Below are 17,677 nucleotides of genomic sequence, written 5' to 3'. Positions count from 1 at the left end.
TAGCCAGCCTCCCGTATATTTCGGCTCTATCATCATTTATCTGCCAGACAGTCAGAGTGGAGGTAAGCAAAGTTGTGCTCGTAAAACACAGGGGCCCACCTCCTGACCTCCATTTCCCTCCAGGCTCACTTCTCATCTCGCAGCCTTAGACTTCGCCATGCTGGCCTCCTCTGCAGAGGACTCCCTGTTGGGCCTGAATCACCGAGCAGAGCACAGCCACAGCTGACTGGCCTTGGGACAAGGGCAGCAGGAAGGAGCCTGTCTCCGCCACTGAGCCCCAGGAGTCCATAAGCACAAAATATTATATCTGTACAAAATGTACAGACAGCGTGTTTTTCCTACTGATATACAAGTCCAGTTTGGTAAGTGACTTAAAGTACACAGAAATAAACAATATTACAATTAAGTTATTTGCATTGGAAGCAACAATCAAAACCAGAGCAGGTTCTACATAATAGTTGGATATTACACTAAATAATTATGGTGTGGTGGCAAGAAGGTTCTGGGTTCTAATCCATCTATCGACTGGGGCCTTTCTTTGTGGAGTTTGCATGTTCTCCCTGTGTCTGCGTGGGTTCTCTCCAGGTACTCCAGCTTCCTCCAAAGACAAGCTAGTTAGGTTCACTGGTGATTCTAAATTGGCCGTAGGTGTGAGTGTGAATGGAGAATAGACTGGAGACCTGTCCAGGGTGTACCCCGCCTCTTGCCCAATGACAGCTGGGATAGGCTCCAGCCCCCTTGTGACCCTTCACAGAAGATGAATGAGTGAATGACTGAACAGTTAGCACTGATGCCTCACAGCAAGAAGGCGTGGGTTCTCTCCGGGTACTCCAGCTTACCAGGTACTCCATGTCCAAAGACGTTAGGTTCATTGGTGATTCTAAATTCGCCATAGGTTTGAGTGTGAATGGTTGTCTTGTTGTGTGAAGAACTCTTTGCTGAGATTTTGAAGGGAAGATCGACACTCTCTAACCTGTCAGATGAAGTTATGACTCAGTCCAAACAACTTCTGACATCAGAATAGCTTGCCGTAGCGACATACAAACAGCACAGCCTTCAGTGTATCTTCTCATCCAACTTTCAGCCAAAAACAAATAAAAAATGCTTCTCAAATTACCACGTAGATGGATGTCCATTTTTTTTAACCAGTATTTCAAACTACAGCATGGAAACTGATAAACTTCAGATGAAATTCAAGTCCAAACAATACAGATTTTAATTGCTGAAGACATTTTTTGTTTGTTTTTGCTGACGTTGTCTGGTTTTCATGGCGTTACAGTAAATGAACTTGCTCTTATAGCCGCACTAGAGTTGGTTTAAACGGCTGCATGTCCTGCGGGTTAATGTTTTAGAGTCGACATCTTGTTTTTTCTCCAAACAAGAGGAAAAATGTGTCATTGGTGTAAGATTAACTCGTTCCCAATTAAGACCAACTTGTGTAAATGTTTGCTTGAATCAAGCGTCGACCTCTTGGGACCAGTGGAGATGGTCTGCTTGTTCCTAAGATGTTTACAGTCTAGTTTAGAGTCCTGTAACAAGAGAAGCCACACTGGATCGAACGGGAGTGGTTTCACTCTGCTGAATGCATTGATTTTTTTTTTTTTGATCAAATTTTTATTTAACAAGAATACAAGTTACAACCAAGAAACATGACTCATTAATGACAATAGAGACAGTACAAAAATTGACTGTAACAACTAAATCAAGTAAAGTAAAAAAAAAAAATAAAAAATAGACAGAAAAAAAAAGGAAAAGGAAAAGGAAAAGGAAAATGGGCACCACCCACCCCCCACCCCCCACCCCCCACCCCAACAGCACACTCACAGTGGTACGCTCTCTAGCACCCTATGGAGTATAGATCTGACGTGACACACACGCAAACAAACCCATTCAGGAAAAACAAGGTTAGAGTCTCATTGAGCTTATCTTATAAGTTCTTTCAGTGCGTCAGCTGCTGCACGCCAGTTGTTTATGGAAGCCTCACTAGCGCCATTAATTCTAGCAGTTGACAGTTCTAGATAAATTACATCTAGGAAAGTAAGTGCCCAGTGTCTGATGGTGAGAGAATGGGGAGGTTTCCATCTTAAGGCTATCAACTTCTTGGCAGCTGTTAAGCCAGCTAGTACAGTGCGCTTTTTAAGTTTAGTAATATTAACTTGTGACAGATCAATTAGCAAAAGGACAGGTATAGTCACTGGTATGGTCACTGATACTAATTCAGAAAGCTTGGCTGCCACCTTGGACCAGAACTGTGAAACCGGGGGGCAGTTCCACATCATATGCAAAAAAGTTCCAGAGGCCTTCATAGAACATAGGCCACACAAGGGATCAGGTATCAACTTCATACAATGGAGTTTGCGAGGGGTCAAATATGTTCTGTGTACATAGTTAAAGTGGATCTGCTGGTGGTCGGGGTTGCGGGAAGCCTCTCTAATATTTGCCCAGACCTGTGACCAATCAAAATCAGAGTCCAAATTAGGGCAATCATACCTCCATATTCTGTCAAGTGGTAGTTCATTATAGGAGGCCTCCAGGAAGAAATGATAAAGTGCGGATACTAACCCTCTCTTTTTAATTCGAGTGGCAAGTACTTTGTATAGTGGGTGAATGGGCAATGGTTGTTGTACCGGAGCACCATGCGCCTGTAAAGATGATCTAAGTTGCAGATAGAAGAAGAACGAGTTTGCAGGCAAATTGTGCCTGTCTCTAATATCTTGAAAGGTGCGCAGCCCCGTGTCACTATATACCTTGTCTAAAGTGCGAATATTACTGTTATACCAGGCAGCACAAGAGATCGGTCTCCCTCCGATTAATAGGCCATTGTTTTTAAAGATCGGTGTAAGTGTATGCCACTTACAGGAGATTTTACACTGAAGCTCAGCCGCACGCCATGTCTGAATGAGTTGCGAGACTATTGGACCAAAACGTAATTGGCATTGTTTATTGGATATGTTAGCAAAAAGAACCTCCTGCAAGTTCCAGGGTCTCACACAGTTTTCTTCTAGCCTGCGCCAGGAAACTGAGGCATCAGAGTCACGCCACACAAGTAATGGTCTAAGTACGAATGACCAGAAATAAAACTTAAAGTTTGGTACAGATAAGCCACCACTGGCCACTCCTCTTTGTGTGATGGACAGTTTAAGGCGGGGGCGCTTTCTGTTCCAAATAAATTGAGACACACAAGAATGTATTTTGTTCCAATAATTGACAGGAGGAGAGAGGGGAATCATTGAGCTGATAAAATTAATCCTGGGTAAAATGTTCATTTTGACTATAGAGACACGGGCTCTAAGAGAGTTAGGGAGATTCATCCACCTATCCAAGTCTGCTTTAACTTTATTAAATGTTTTTGAGTAGTTGTGCGTTACAATACGGTTCAAGGACGGAAAAATTTGTATTCCGAGGTATTTGAAATCCTGGACAACTGGGATGCCAACTGGAAATTGCAACCCTTTAGCCGAATCATTAAGGGGGAGTAACGCAGATTTGGTCCAGTTGATCTTAAAACCTGAGAGACAGCTAAATTCTTCACAAATGGACAGTAAGTTTGGAATAGATTGTAGTGGCTTCTCCATGAAGACCAACACGTCATCAGCATACAATGATACGTGGTGATCTGAATCCCGAACTGAAATAGGATGCACATTGGGGGACTGACGAATCATCTGAGCTAGTGGCTCGAGAGAAAGTGCAAAAAGTGCCGGTGACAGGGGACAGCCCTGTCGGGACGATCTGGTGACAGGGAACAGCACAGAGGATAGTTGCCCGGTGAGTACCAGAGCTGAGGGATTTGAATACAGGACCTTTATCATATGAATAAAGTTATTTCCGAAACCCATTTTTCCTAAGACCGCCCACAAAAAGGACCACTCCAGCCTATCAAAGGCTTTCATAGCGTCAAGGGATAGCACTGCAGCTGGTGCTGTTTTGTCTACTGCTGCATCGACTATATGGAGAAGTCGTCTGACATTGTCTACAGCTAGCCTAGACTTTATAAATCCAGTCTGATCACAACTGACTAATGTCGGCATGTGATTCTGAATGCGTCTGGCTAGCACCTTTGCATATATTTTAAGATCTGCGTTTAATAAACTGAGAGGTCTATAACTACTGCAGTCTACAGGGTCCTTATCTTTCTTTAAGAGTAAGGATATTAGAGCTATATTGACATCTCGTGAAAAACTTCCTTTGTCTATAGATGTCATGATCATGTCTAGAAGTAGCGGACTCAGCATGTCCCAGAATTCCACATATACCTCTGGAGGTATTCCATCAAACCCTGGAGATTTGTTTCTTTGCATGTCGAGAGCTGCTGCCTTAAGTTCTTCCAGTGATATGGGTGCGTCCAGATGCGCAGAGTCAGCCACTGCCAATTGTGGTAGATCTAGTTGGCCAAGGAAGTTCTGACACTTATCTCTATCCAACTGTATCTCTGATTGGTATAAATTAGAATAATATGTGCGAAAGGTCTCATTCACCTGCTTAGGATCAGTTAGAATTTGGCCTGTTGTTGACCTGACAGAAGGAATGTCAGCAAAGTATTCGTTGGTCCTTATTTTGGAAGCTAAGAGATGGCTGGGTCTAGACCCCTGAAAATAGTAGCGCTGTCTAGTCCTATGTATCAGGAATTCTGACTGTTGTTTTAAAATATTATTAATTTCCTTTTTAATGATTTCCCGTTGTAATTCAACCTGTTGGGAATAGTTATTTTGTAAAGTCAATTCTATTCTAGCCAAGTCAGCTTCCAAAGCTTGTAATTTGGCTGTTCTATCCTTACGCAGATTTGAGGCAAAACGGATGGCGTTACTTCGTATAAACCCTTTGACTGCATCCCATAAAATCCTGGGGTCATTGACTGAGCCTAAATTAAAGTCCAAAAATTCCTTTAGATGGGACAAAAACTGAGATTTATAATCATCATTTTTTAACAAAGTGGTATTAAAGCGCCACCTAGCAGCACGTTTGGATAAGCAGCCCAAGGTCGCACAGCAAAATACTCCTTTATGGTCTGATAATGCAATAGGTAGTAAGGCAGCATCATTTACTTTTTGAAAAAGTTGTGGTGAAGTGAAAAGAAAATCTATCCGTGAAAATGATTTATGTCTGGCTGAAAAAAAGGAGTAATCTTTCATGGTTGGATTGAAGGAACGCCATACATCTGTCAGGCCAAGGGTCTTGGCCCATGACTGTAAAGCTGCAGTTGCTAGCTGTTGATCTTTGGAGGCGCTCAAGCTAGATCGATCATCTGTATGCCACACCGCATTCATATCTGCCCCCACAATGAGAGAATATTCAGATAGTTCTAACAACTTCTGTGTAAGCATGTCATAGAAAGTCTTGTCAAATTTGTTTGGAGCGTAAGCAGAAATAACAGCTACCTTCCTCCCATACAATTCCACCTTGGCTACTGCTATCCTTCCTGCGGTGTCCGCCCATACGTCCAACACCTTAATATTTAGATTACGTTTACAAACAATAGCTACTCCTTTACTTTTCGCTTCAGCTGAAGAGGAAGCAATTGTGTGGTAAAATCTGTTGGCCATCCGACCAGAGTCTCTGCTTAACAAGTGCGTCTCCTGTAGGAGAGCCAGGTCAATTTTCCGCCGACGCAAAAGAGTAAGGACGCTGGTCCTCTTGTGTGGTGTATTTAACCCATCACAGTTCCAAACCAAAACGGATAAATCACCCATTACTGCATGCTGAACTCAAAGTTAACGACCATGTACCCAAAGATAAAATATAGAGCCAGCAGTTGTGGTAAACTGACCCAAACTGACAGATAGGCGTACAAAATGTGTGTGCCTTACCCCCCATTAACCCTTGACGGTGCCCGAAAAACAACATAACATGTAAAACCCCATGAACATTAAGGCTCAAAATAACTAAGCCAAAAAATAATAATAAAACCCTCATATGTTGATCCGTGATCTAGTATGGATATGGGGCCGCAAAGGTTCAACCTTCAACCTCAAACCCAGCAAATAATAAACAAAACCGTTGATATCAGGACAAGATGAGCTGCTACCAGCAGAGATAACTAACTTACTTTCCTTACTTAATACTGAAAAAAAAAAAAAAAAAAGAAGAAAGGAAAACAACAACAACAAGATTCTAGGAGTGTCTTGTGTTAGCGTTACTTCCATGCCCGGCACTCATACACGCAGCTTAAATTGGTGAGCAAATAACAAAGGCCGGAAAGTTTAGAATTAAAGAAAAAAAAAAAAAAAAAAAAAAAAAAAAAAAGGGAGGAGCAGCGACACTTGAGCAATAAGATGAACTGAGTCCATAGTAAACATAACTTAGAGATGACCAAGTGCAAGGGTTAGCCTTAGCTTGTCCTCATCATTCCTGCTGGCAGTGACCATGACTAACCAAGCAGCAAACTATGTCCAAAACAAAACACAAAAATAAAGTGGCGGTGTGCTCAGTACTGTTCTTAGAGAATGAAAACAAGAGCCTATAGCTTAAGCATCAGAATATATAAAAAAAAAAAAAAAAAAAAAAAAATAATTACGGACCAAAATGATTATAAATTAACTGCTGATGCAAGGCAGGCTAGAGATGTCATATCTCGCTGATAATAACAAGAAAGGAAAAAGGAAAAACCTGTCGCACACTCTGATTAACAAACCATACTGTGGTAGAAGCTCTGAGTGATGATCAGCGCTTTAATCCAGGCACCGTGTAGAATGATTCAGTTCCGACATGGTTAGCCCGCAGCTTCGTCTGGTTGTCCAGGTACCGAGCCGTCATTCCCAGCCGCAGGTGGGACTCGCGGCGCCGGGAGGGAGCTGATGAAATCCTCGGCGTCCTCCGCGGACTGAAAAGCCTCCGTTTTGCCGGCCGCTTTGACTTTCAGTGTGGCGGGGTAGAGCAGGAAGAACTCCACTCCTTTGGCTCGGGCCATGTTCATGGCTTGAGTGAAAGCTTGTCGCCGTTTGACAGTGTAGCCGCTGTAGTCGGGTGACAAGCGAACCGGCCGTCCATTCATTGTGAGCGGGGATTTCTTTGCTGCACGAAGGATAAGTTGGCGTGTTGTGTACCGGAGCGTATTAAAGATTAGAGTACGGGGCCCGGATCTCTTTCTGTTGTCACTGTACACACGGTGAGCACGCATGATTTCGCCGTCTAGATTGCCCAGGGTGGGGAACCACTTCGGCAGCGATTTTGTGAGGTACTGGACCGCGTTGGACCCTTCGATCCCTTCTGGTAGCCCGATGGCGCGGACATTGCAGCGCCTGCTCCGATCCTCCATGTCCGCTAGCTTAAGTTGCATGGTCTCCAACGTGGCCTCGTAGCTGGTTAGCTTCCCACGGTTACTTTCAACATCTGACCGTATTTTGTCCAGTTCCACATTGACGGAGCCGATACTCTCGTTCAGAGAAAATAAATCAGCTTGAATGGCTCCCAATTTTGCCTCCGTGTCTTCTCCCATCTGCTGAAGTTTGTCGAAGCGTGTCTCCAGGTAGCCACGTTGTTTTTCAAGTACCGCTTCCGCAATGGCCTCCATGTCGGACATCCCTCTCGTCTTTACAGCAAGCCCTGGCTCAAATTTCTTGCTCGAATCCGTCATGGCGTATTTATAGTCAGTGGTGCACTCAAAAGAGAAAAGTAATAGTTGTCACAACGGTGGAAATCAATAAAAATAACAATGCTGGGTTGAGCGAATTCGACCTAAGCCGCCATCTTGTCCAGCTGATCACGTGACCTCCTGAATGCATTGATAAGGCTTAGTCGGACACTGAACAGGATCTGACTGTGGTCGTTTTTTTACGTTCGCGCTGGTCAGAGTGGAGCTTACAACATGCGAGGCTGGGTATGTAAAACCACAGAGAGCCTGGGACTGTGTCTGCCCGAGAAGCTGAACGCAAGGTCCGTGTCAGGGAACGCGTGTGAAGTCCCGGATGAGCTGACCTGGAAAGATCCAGATGGGGATTGGGGTTTAAGTGCCACAGAGGCCTTCTGCAAACAACATGTGGAAAGGCTTTGGTGGCTAATGTAGCATGGAGTATTTATGCACTGAGCAAAGACTTGACCACTGTCCACCAGGATTTAGGCAGCAGATATGCCACATTCATCCATGACCCCTGCAAACATTTCCACCAGACCACATCACCCAGACCAGCCTCCCTCCTCCTCCCCTCCTCCGGCCTTCGCTCCCCACGGGACCCTCGCAGTGCTCCTGGTTCAGCTGTTTAGTGTACAGTAGCTCATACCCACAATCCTCTCTGAGCAGGTGGTCTGTCATAGGCCTCTTTGTTTTCCGGAGTCTCTCGTGGCAGCTGAGGCCAGAGAACAAGAGAAACATGCAATAATCCGGCGCTGTAGGCTTTTCTGGCTGCGCTTCCTCTGGTTAATTCGTTTATCCAGTATATTATATCAGACAAGGAGACCGGCGCAGTAGTTTGCTCAGTGAGTAGTTCATTTTATGGTACTGGTATTAGGATGACAAGCTTGTGCTGAAGGTTTTAACATAATGCAATTACGAAGGTGATTTAAAGCGGTCAGAGAAAGGTTTAGAAATCTCTTAATAGCAACAGATGCTGAACAATCAGATGAATTACGGCTTCAGTGATTTCATTTCACCACAAACATGACATGGTTGTTCTAAACCTGCATGGACTCTAGCTGCAGAGCGTTGTACCGCTTTGTGTTTTTGCAGCATATACAGATGACAGAATCAACACTGCTGCGATATCTGCAAAGCAAATTCAGTGCAGAGCAGCACCTGTATATCTCACAATTTATATGTTCTGTTTAAATCTTTAAATCCTACTAAAACTGAATGTTTTAGACAGCATGAGACAGTCATTTCCTGTATTATAACACAATCCTCTTGTCAGGAGGACTCTCATCTAACAAAAGTCATCTAACGAAGCATGGTTCAGGTTGTTTAACTATTTGTATAATGATGACGAACAATAGCTGCTCCACTTTTACTACCTGAGCATTTAACGTGACTTTAGTTCTTAAATAAAGGGAACAAATGGGAATATCTGGAAAAAACTAACAAACTACAGAATGCTTTCAGAAATAATTAGCAGTAGCATTAGGAGCTCAGTATGAGATGTGATAAATGGTCAGAAACTTGGTTTAAATTGCTTTGGTCAGATGCTAACTTTATTTTTTCCTTCGGTGTCAGATGCCATATAATAACTGTCACTCTGACCCGTGCTTTCTTGCCCAAACTGTTTACGCGGCGACATTCGGGGATCACTTTGCATTATTATCCAATTTATCCCCAGATGTACGACAGTAAACGATCAGACCGAACAGAAGCGCGGGCCCGCGTGGCACGCTGACAAGCTTAACGTCGAGATGTTTCCATTGGACCAAAAATTAGCTCCGAAACTGCCTCAGACATGACAGAGAAATTACTGTTTTGTTTCCACTGGTGTAATGGAGATGTCAAACATGGTTTAACTCCTTCGCTCTCCAGGATAAATAAATCCTGCGTGTGATTTACGAGCGCGCCGCTAATTTGTGCAGATGGGGGGGGTGTGAATGTGGATGAAGCTGGTTGGCACGGTGCTCGCTGATTTGAGACTGGCAGGAATCACAGGCTGGGTGGGGGGATTAGGGGGGTGTGGTCTTTGAGTTTACCAGGATCTCACATGAAGTCTATTAGTAAATAGAGTTTATTAGTTTCTGAGATCTTAAATCTTACAGATGTTTCAAAAACATAAGGTTTAAAATTAAGAGTGTCTCACATTCTCTTATATGGACTGAATGCACAAACATGTCTGCATCTAACAGTTTGTTTTGAGGCGAGAAATACTGAAACTGTAAAGAAATTAATTATTATCTATAGTGACTTTGTGGAATCAAGCTCATATTCGTGCTTGAGGAACGGTCAGCATCTAGGAATTAGTGTGGGACGTTACAGAAGTCGGTCCTTTAGTCGTTGAAAAAGTGCTAAAAGCTAAGAGCATGAACCTGGAGGTGACGCTACAGGAAAAGTCAGGGGATCTCCAAACTCGACCATGAAAGTCAGGGTTGCCAAGATATACGATAATTATCGTATTCGTAGGATAGTTTCAGGGCCTATGCGATATAAAAGGGCAAATATACGATAGTTTGCCATTTGACTGACGATGTATAAAGCAGTTGTTTAATTCAAATGGCCAAGCCTCCGTGTTTATTCCTTAGATCAGGGGTCTTTAACGTTTCCCAGGCCAAGGACCCCCAAACTGATGAAGAGATGGAGCGGGGAAATTTAAAGACATTTGAATTTGTGGAAAAAATTGCAGGTGGGAATATAAAAAAAAAAAGTCTAATCAACCAAAACTTTCGCAACCCCCCTGCAGTACCTTTGCAGACCCCATAGGAGTCACAGACCCCCTGTTGAAGACCTCTGCCTTAGATTATTGCAGTTCCGCGCACATAGAATAGCTTTCATTTTAAATGCACCGTCCTAGCGTGTGATATTTCTCAAGTTGTTTTTGTACATACGATAGTTTGGGTCAAGATACGATTTCTTCATTTTCCATCTAGAAGCACTGATGAAAATCCACGCACCATTTTATCTCATCCATCCAGTTGCTGATATATATCAGGACCAGCACCTGAGATTGCCATCACTAAACCCATATAGGACTCATGGACACGTCACACTAAAGAATGCTGCATTTTATGACTAACTGGATGCAAATATGTGTTTGAACCATTCATTCATTCGCAGCCTATCCCAGCTTTCTTTAGGCAAGATCCGGGCTACACACCTACAGACAATTTAGAATCACTAATTAACCTAACGAGCATGTCTTTGGACGGTGGGAGGAAGCCAAAGTATCCGGAGAGAAACCACGCAGACACAGGGATGACATGTAAACTCTACACAGAAACATACTACATTTACCGTACTCTTAGTCTCCAAAAACTTCAGCATTATTTGTCTGTTAGGAACACTCGCCATAGTAACCTTGAATTAGTGAAAGCAAGATTTAAAAAGGTCCGGGGAGTTTGAGGTTGCTGTCTGTTAAAAGCTGATTTACAGTACACATCTGGTCAGCAGGGATGCTCAACGGTTTAGTGACTAAGGCTGGAACATCAATAATCAACCAATGATTTAAAATCTTCTGTTTTTTGTGATATACGATGCAAACTGAAAAGAGGAGCTGAGGCTGGTTTATTGAGGTATTTTATCAGCATTCAGAACTTTTTATTTTTGGCTATATTGAGAGGCAGTAGACTGCAGCGCAAAATGAAGCAGCAAATGAAATAAGGGTTTAAAGCAAAGGTCTGCACAAGTCATTTGAATTGCACTTGCACTGTGAAAAGTTCTTCTAACATTAAAGAGAGTATATTTAATGTAAAGCAACCTCGACTCAGCTGGAGAGTCTCTTGTAATATTCTGTACAGATGTTTTCAGTGTAAGACAATGATGAAACTGCTTCTCCTTACATTCCTGAGCCTTCAGCTACTTTACAAGCCTCTTAAAAAGATACTTTCTCATCCTTAAATGGGTACTGTCATTTATATGGAGGACGTCTGAAGAGCCTTTAAGGTGGGAACTAAACTTATGGACGTTTTTCCGTATAACCCTTCCTCTCGTCCTTTTCTTATATTTGAAACCAATGTTGTTGTTTTTTTTTATCGTTTAAGTGCTTAAATTTATGCATTATGATGTGGATAATGGGAGACATGCACGCTGGCTGAGCACAGACACAACCGCATCTAGTTTGTTTGTCTAATGTTCTCTGGAGATGAAGAGTAAAGGGAAATCAGAACAAATGTCTGACATGGAGCCATGCTCATGTCGTTCCACATGCTGCTTCTCCACAGTGTTAAACCACAGACACTGTCACCAGTGCACGAAGCTTCCCCTCACACATACAGTGGCCACAAAAAAAAAACAAGTGAAGGTAACCAACATGGGATCTAAAGTACGCGTTTTGCAGAGCGACACATATCAGCTGCAGGCTGTGTCTCGCTCATGTCGGCGTCTGTGCCGCTTGCCGCGTGGTTTTTGTAAGGTAAAGACATTAAAGCATTTCAGTTCTTTTTTTTTTTTCAAAAACAAACTTGAACCCTGGAGTGCCTTTCCCATCTGGAAGCAGTAGAGGGCTTGTCTAAAAGATAAAAATGATATGAATCGCTGCTGGCAACTCAAATGTCCAGTCTGGGATCAATTACATAGACAGGATTCAGAGAAAGAGCAGGGAGCACAGATTCTATATCATGGCTGGGTCCAGCAAAAGGCATGTAGCCCCCGTACGCCCACGCACAAACACACACACACACACATTACACATTACACAAACTGCTATGTGACCTGCAGCTTGAGGCGCACAGTTCCCAGTGTCTGGTTATGGATTGGCTGAGACCGCATGCTGCCACGATCCCGCCCCCCTCGCACACTGCATTTAACAAGCGACTGATGGCAGTTCCAGATGAGGCCGCTCTCAGCCAGCTGCTCTGTCATGTGGGTTGGGGCAAGGATCTGTGCGAGGATCAATAGAATAAACTGGTTGTCTCTTTTACAGCTCCGTCTGCTTTTGTAGTGTCGACCGAACTCACACAAACAAGAGAATTATTTAATCTCGAGGATTCCAGCTTTATGTTCGGTGTCCAAGTTTTTCTAACGTCCCTGTACCCAGAATTCGTCGACTTCGCAACACATCTGTCTTGCAGTCTCGCCGCAATGCATTGTGGGGCGCTGAAGACACAGGGGAGGGTCGTAAAGGGATGAATATGAATAACACAAAGTAAAAACAGACCGGCCGACCGGGAGGGGAGAAAGGGAGAAAGACAAAAGGATTTAACAGGATCCAGACCGCTTTGAGCGCTCGCTGTTTCAAAGGAAGACGCTGCCACATGTATGCATGCATGTATGTACGTACGTACGCGCCTGCCGTTGTTTCTTTGAGACCTGAGCAGGCGCGGCCAGGCCTCTGCAGCTTTACACGGGGTCACGGCAACACCTCCAGTCCCCATAACCTTTTTTAGGGTCAAGCTTCGATTCACAAATAGTGCAGGACCTCACCTCGTGTGACCCCCATTAAACTTCATAGGCACGGCCTGCTCTGTGTCTCCCATTACCCTCACAAATGTAAATACGCACTGTTGCAACTGGTCGGATGTCACGCATTACTGTACGGCAATGGATTGGATTGGGGTTAAAATTAAAAAGAAAACATATAACAATTTATGTGTTTATTTAAATTCAATTACGAAGCACATGTTGATTTTACTTGTTTATTTCCACTTTGTTTTTAATGTTTGGGGGTTTGGGGACAGGGACGTAGCGCCAGGAGAGACAAACCGAGTAATTGTTAGGTGGCCCGTGAAAAAATCTAAACGAGAAAGGTGGCCCCCAGATGACAAATCAATCCCCTTAAACCTATGAAGGCCCTGCTATGCATTGACAATACTCCACACCCCCTCCTAGAGCCCCTATCTATCTACCCTATTATAGGTTTTGCTAGTTTGGACCATAGACTGTAAATATTCGGACTAGTTTGAGGATATCACACATATGTCGTTGCCTGGGGCCCCTCATAACCTACAATCACCACTGTTCATAGTTTGTGCACTGTGTTAAAGAGGAGAAAGAATTATTTTGCCGCCCGAATGGCAGCTTGTACAAATTCAGATTTTCATTTTTCTTCCTTCTTCTGCTTTTCGTTCGGCCTCAGAGAACCTGTTTATGCTGAATGATGCCGCTGAAGGAGGAGGAGGACTATTTAAATTCATCAAAGTAACTCTGCTGCCATCTACTGTTTGAAGCCTGTTGCTTTCCACCATGAAAAGTCAGCTTGGTGCAGCTCTGACCACCAGTATGATAAACTAGTGGCGGTCAAGTTTTCCAGTCCGGTTATCAATCCATAAAAGATCAAACTTGTGCCTGTTCTGAGGTCCATGTGGTCAACGTGGCTTGAGGCTTGATTTAAAGAACACCTGTCGCTGCTGAGCATTTCCAGCTCACATGCATATCCAGTGAATCATGGGTATTTTATCGCGCTGGGACAACACTTTTAATTTCATTTAGTGCAAACAGGAACCTGAATTTCTTTCCTCCTCTGTAATTGAAGTGATTTCAATGATTCATTTTGGAACATATTGGAAGTCTGGCTTTGAACGTTCTCAGTCGTCCAGGTCACAACGGGTTCAGAACAGATTCCTCTCAGTACAGGTAACTATCTGGTCGTTAACAGACAACCACAGATGTTCCTGTTTAAACCCCAACTCCCCACCAGTCTGTTGAAACAATCCATTGATGGAATAACCTGGTCATTCAGTATATTCAGGTAGTCAGCTGACCTCATTCTTTGGGCAACATAATGTTGCTGAACCTAGACCTGAGCAACTGCAGCAACCCCAGATCATAGCACTGCCCCCACAGGCTTGTACAGTAGACACTAGGCATGATGGGTGCATCACTTCATCTGCCTCTCTTCTTACCCTGATACCCCCATCACTCTGGAACAGGGTAAATCTGGACTCATCAGACCACATGACCTTCTTCCATTGCTCCAGAGTCCAATCTTTATGCTCCCTAGCAAAATGAAGCCTTTTTTTCCAGTTAGCCTCACTGATTAGTGGTTTTCTTAAGGCTACACAGCTGTTCAGTCCCAATCTCTTGAGTTCCCTTAACATCATACGTGTGGAAATGCTCTTACTATCACTATTAAACATAGCCCTGAGTTCTACTGTTGTTTTTCTTCCATTTGATTTCACCAAACGTTTAAGTGATCACAGATCATGATCAATCAGGATTTTTTTTCCGACCACATTTCTTCCTGGAAGACGATGGTTCCTCACTATCCTTCCAGTTTTTAAATAATGCGTTGGACAGTTCTTAACCCAATTATAGTAGTTTATTCAGTCTCCTTAGATGTTTTCTCTGCTTGATGCATGCCAATGATTTGACCCTCCTCGAACAGACTAACAACCTTTACACGACCACGGGATGTGTCCTTAGACATGGTTGTTTAAGAAATGAGAAGCTACTCATTGCATCAGTTGGGGTTACATCTAAACTCTCAGAAACAGGAGAAGCACATTTCCAGTCAGATGTGCAGGATGCTCTTCTTATCCCAAAACCAACCACGTCACAGTTTCCAGTCTGAATTCTTATCAGTGAACATCTGCTCAGCATCTATCACTGCTCCCTTCATTTCTGTCTCCTGCCTTTTTTTTTTTTTGGCTGCCCTCCGCCAGAAGAGAACTGCAGGATTTTTAAGTGAGGACTAGATGAAAACATGATTTCTGCTGAATTTGCCCATCTGGGAATCCACCTGTTTGATGCATACCAGGTTTGTGCATCAGTGGCTGCTCCAGTCTGCAACAACTTCGCCCCAGTTACAGTTACACTCCGATCTCCAGAGACAGACTGAACACACAAACAAATCTGTTGCAAGGAGGCTGATAATTACATTACTTAAGCTATTTATCAGTGTCAGCCACTGATGCATTTGCTGTATTCTCAAGCTGACTACTTTCTATTTGAGATATTAAGAATTACAGCTGATCAACTGACAGCATTGTGAAGAAAGGGTGTCAGACTGCTGCAGTGTCTCGTAGCTTAGTTTTTATTGTGTGTCTACTGCTGTGATTTTCTGTGTGTTACATGTAATGTACTGTGTGCATAATAATGTTCATGAGTAGTTTTGTTATGTGCATTTAATACAAACAGAGTGTATGATGTTTTTTTGCACAAGGACACAAAGACACACTCTGGAGCTGCTTCAGTGGCGTCTGTTGAGGACATGGTGTTCTCTGATGTGCTCACTCTGAAAGCGCTGGTAGAGACTGCAGGTGAAGGACTTGACATCCTACGTTGCTCCACACAATGGCACGGGTGTAGTGTTTGTCGCCACGGAAACCATTAGTTTCTTGGCAACATTCACATCATCTCTTCTCGCCGCCTCTAAACTCTGCACAGTGCGATTCCAGCGGTCGGCCGGAGCAAGAATGTGAGCGAGGAAAAAGAGCCAGCGAAGGCTCTCTTCTGGCAGAGTGGACAAGCTGCACAGGTGAGAGGAGGAAGAAGGACGAGGCACGGAAAAGTTGTTTTTCCCTTTCAGGTCTCAAACTAAAGGCTCTGCACAGACGTCCACCACCACGCTATGTGCTGTAGAAGCGGCTTGACAAGTGTTTTATGAGGATGAAATCATCTGCGAGCAGCATTACAGGGCTGACATGCATCATCATCAACATAAATGTCAACTTGATAAAGTAAATTCCTGATATTCAGCTGCAGCCAAGTTTTTTTGTGTTTTTTTTTTTTTTACTATAATTACTAATTCACCCACTCAAACTGACCAATTCTAAGTATCTGTTCAGACTAAATTGATGCAGAGTGAGTCCCCCAGCTATCCAAGGAGTCAGCACACTGAAGCTCCAGATTTAAAGATTCGTCCATTTTGTCATTTTTGTCTCACATCTCCTTATTTGTATATAACGCCACAGCATAACTACATCTGTCTGCTTATATTTCCTCTGTAGCACCATCACATTCCCTAAGGGTAAACCAATTTACATTCTTGTTTTGCTCTTCAGATCCATGCCAGTTTCCATGACAACATAGTTTCACTTTCTCATCCTCTGTGTCTCTCTCCCCCCCACCATCTTTTTCTCTCTCCCTCCTGTTCCCTCATTTCCCACTGCTCCCTCCTTACGTTCTCCTGACCTTCCTCTAATGTTTCATTTGCTTTCTCTCCAAAAATTCCTCCCGTCCTCCTCTCATTTCCTCACCTATGAGCTCATTCCCCCTGCTTGCCATATACCAGCAGAGGATAATGGACTTGGGGGGGAAGGAGGAGGAGGAGGAGGAGGAGGAGGAGGAGAGGAGGGGGGAATGGTACTCAGAGCGTGCTTTTGCATTTTTGTCATAATATCCAAACACAGCAACACTCTGCCTGCTCACTCTTAAATATCTCGGGGCTGGTCTGTTTGGTAGGAGTGATGCATGGAGTTGTGAAATTATTGAATCAAAAACATTGTGCAGCCACGGGGGTTCTTTCCCTTCATTAAAATATTACTCTTGTTAGGAAGAAATGCGTCCACGCGGTGGTATAAGGCACTCAAAAAGAACAAAGAAGACAACTTCTACCAAATGAAGGGAAAAGCTTCGACACGAAATCTGGTCTAATCCATAATATTTTCATTTCTAATTCAGAATAATGTGGATTCTTCTCTGGTTAATGGCATAATTAAAAAATCTCAAGCTATTTAATCACTCAGTGATTAAACACGTCTGCAGCCAACAGGTGTGATGGTGATTCTTTGGCTGATTAATGCCAGGGTTTTCTGTCTCGTCTGGAAGGAGAAGCCCGAGCAGACGATGGTCGCAGCTCCTTCCGGGTCACATCAAGTCACCTTCTTTAGGTCGGTGATTATTCCACAGCTCTGTTCTGACCTTGATCTTGATCCGCAGCAGATCTGTGTTTGCTTATTTCTCTCGTTTCGAGTATAAATCACTGCAACTCCCTCCTTGAGGATTCAAGATTGCGCTGTGCCGTGCTTTGTGTGTGTGTCCTTCTTTTATATTCAACTGGTTGTCTCATGAAAAATAAAACAGAAGCGGGAGGGGGGTTATTCATCATCTGAGCACAAGAAAGTCTTTATTGATGTCAGCGGCTGAGAAACCAACGTGCAAACTCTGTAAGTCTGGGAAAGGAGTATTTTATACTATATCACTGTATTATATCATGATGCCAAATCATGAAGATTA

This window comes from Chelon labrosus (genome assembly GCF_963514085.1).
Source record: "Chelon labrosus genome assembly, chromosome: 13".
Lineage (NCBI taxonomy): Eukaryota > Metazoa > Chordata > Actinopteri > Mugiliformes > Mugilidae > Chelon > Chelon labrosus.
This window is presented reverse-complemented; position numbering follows the sequence as displayed.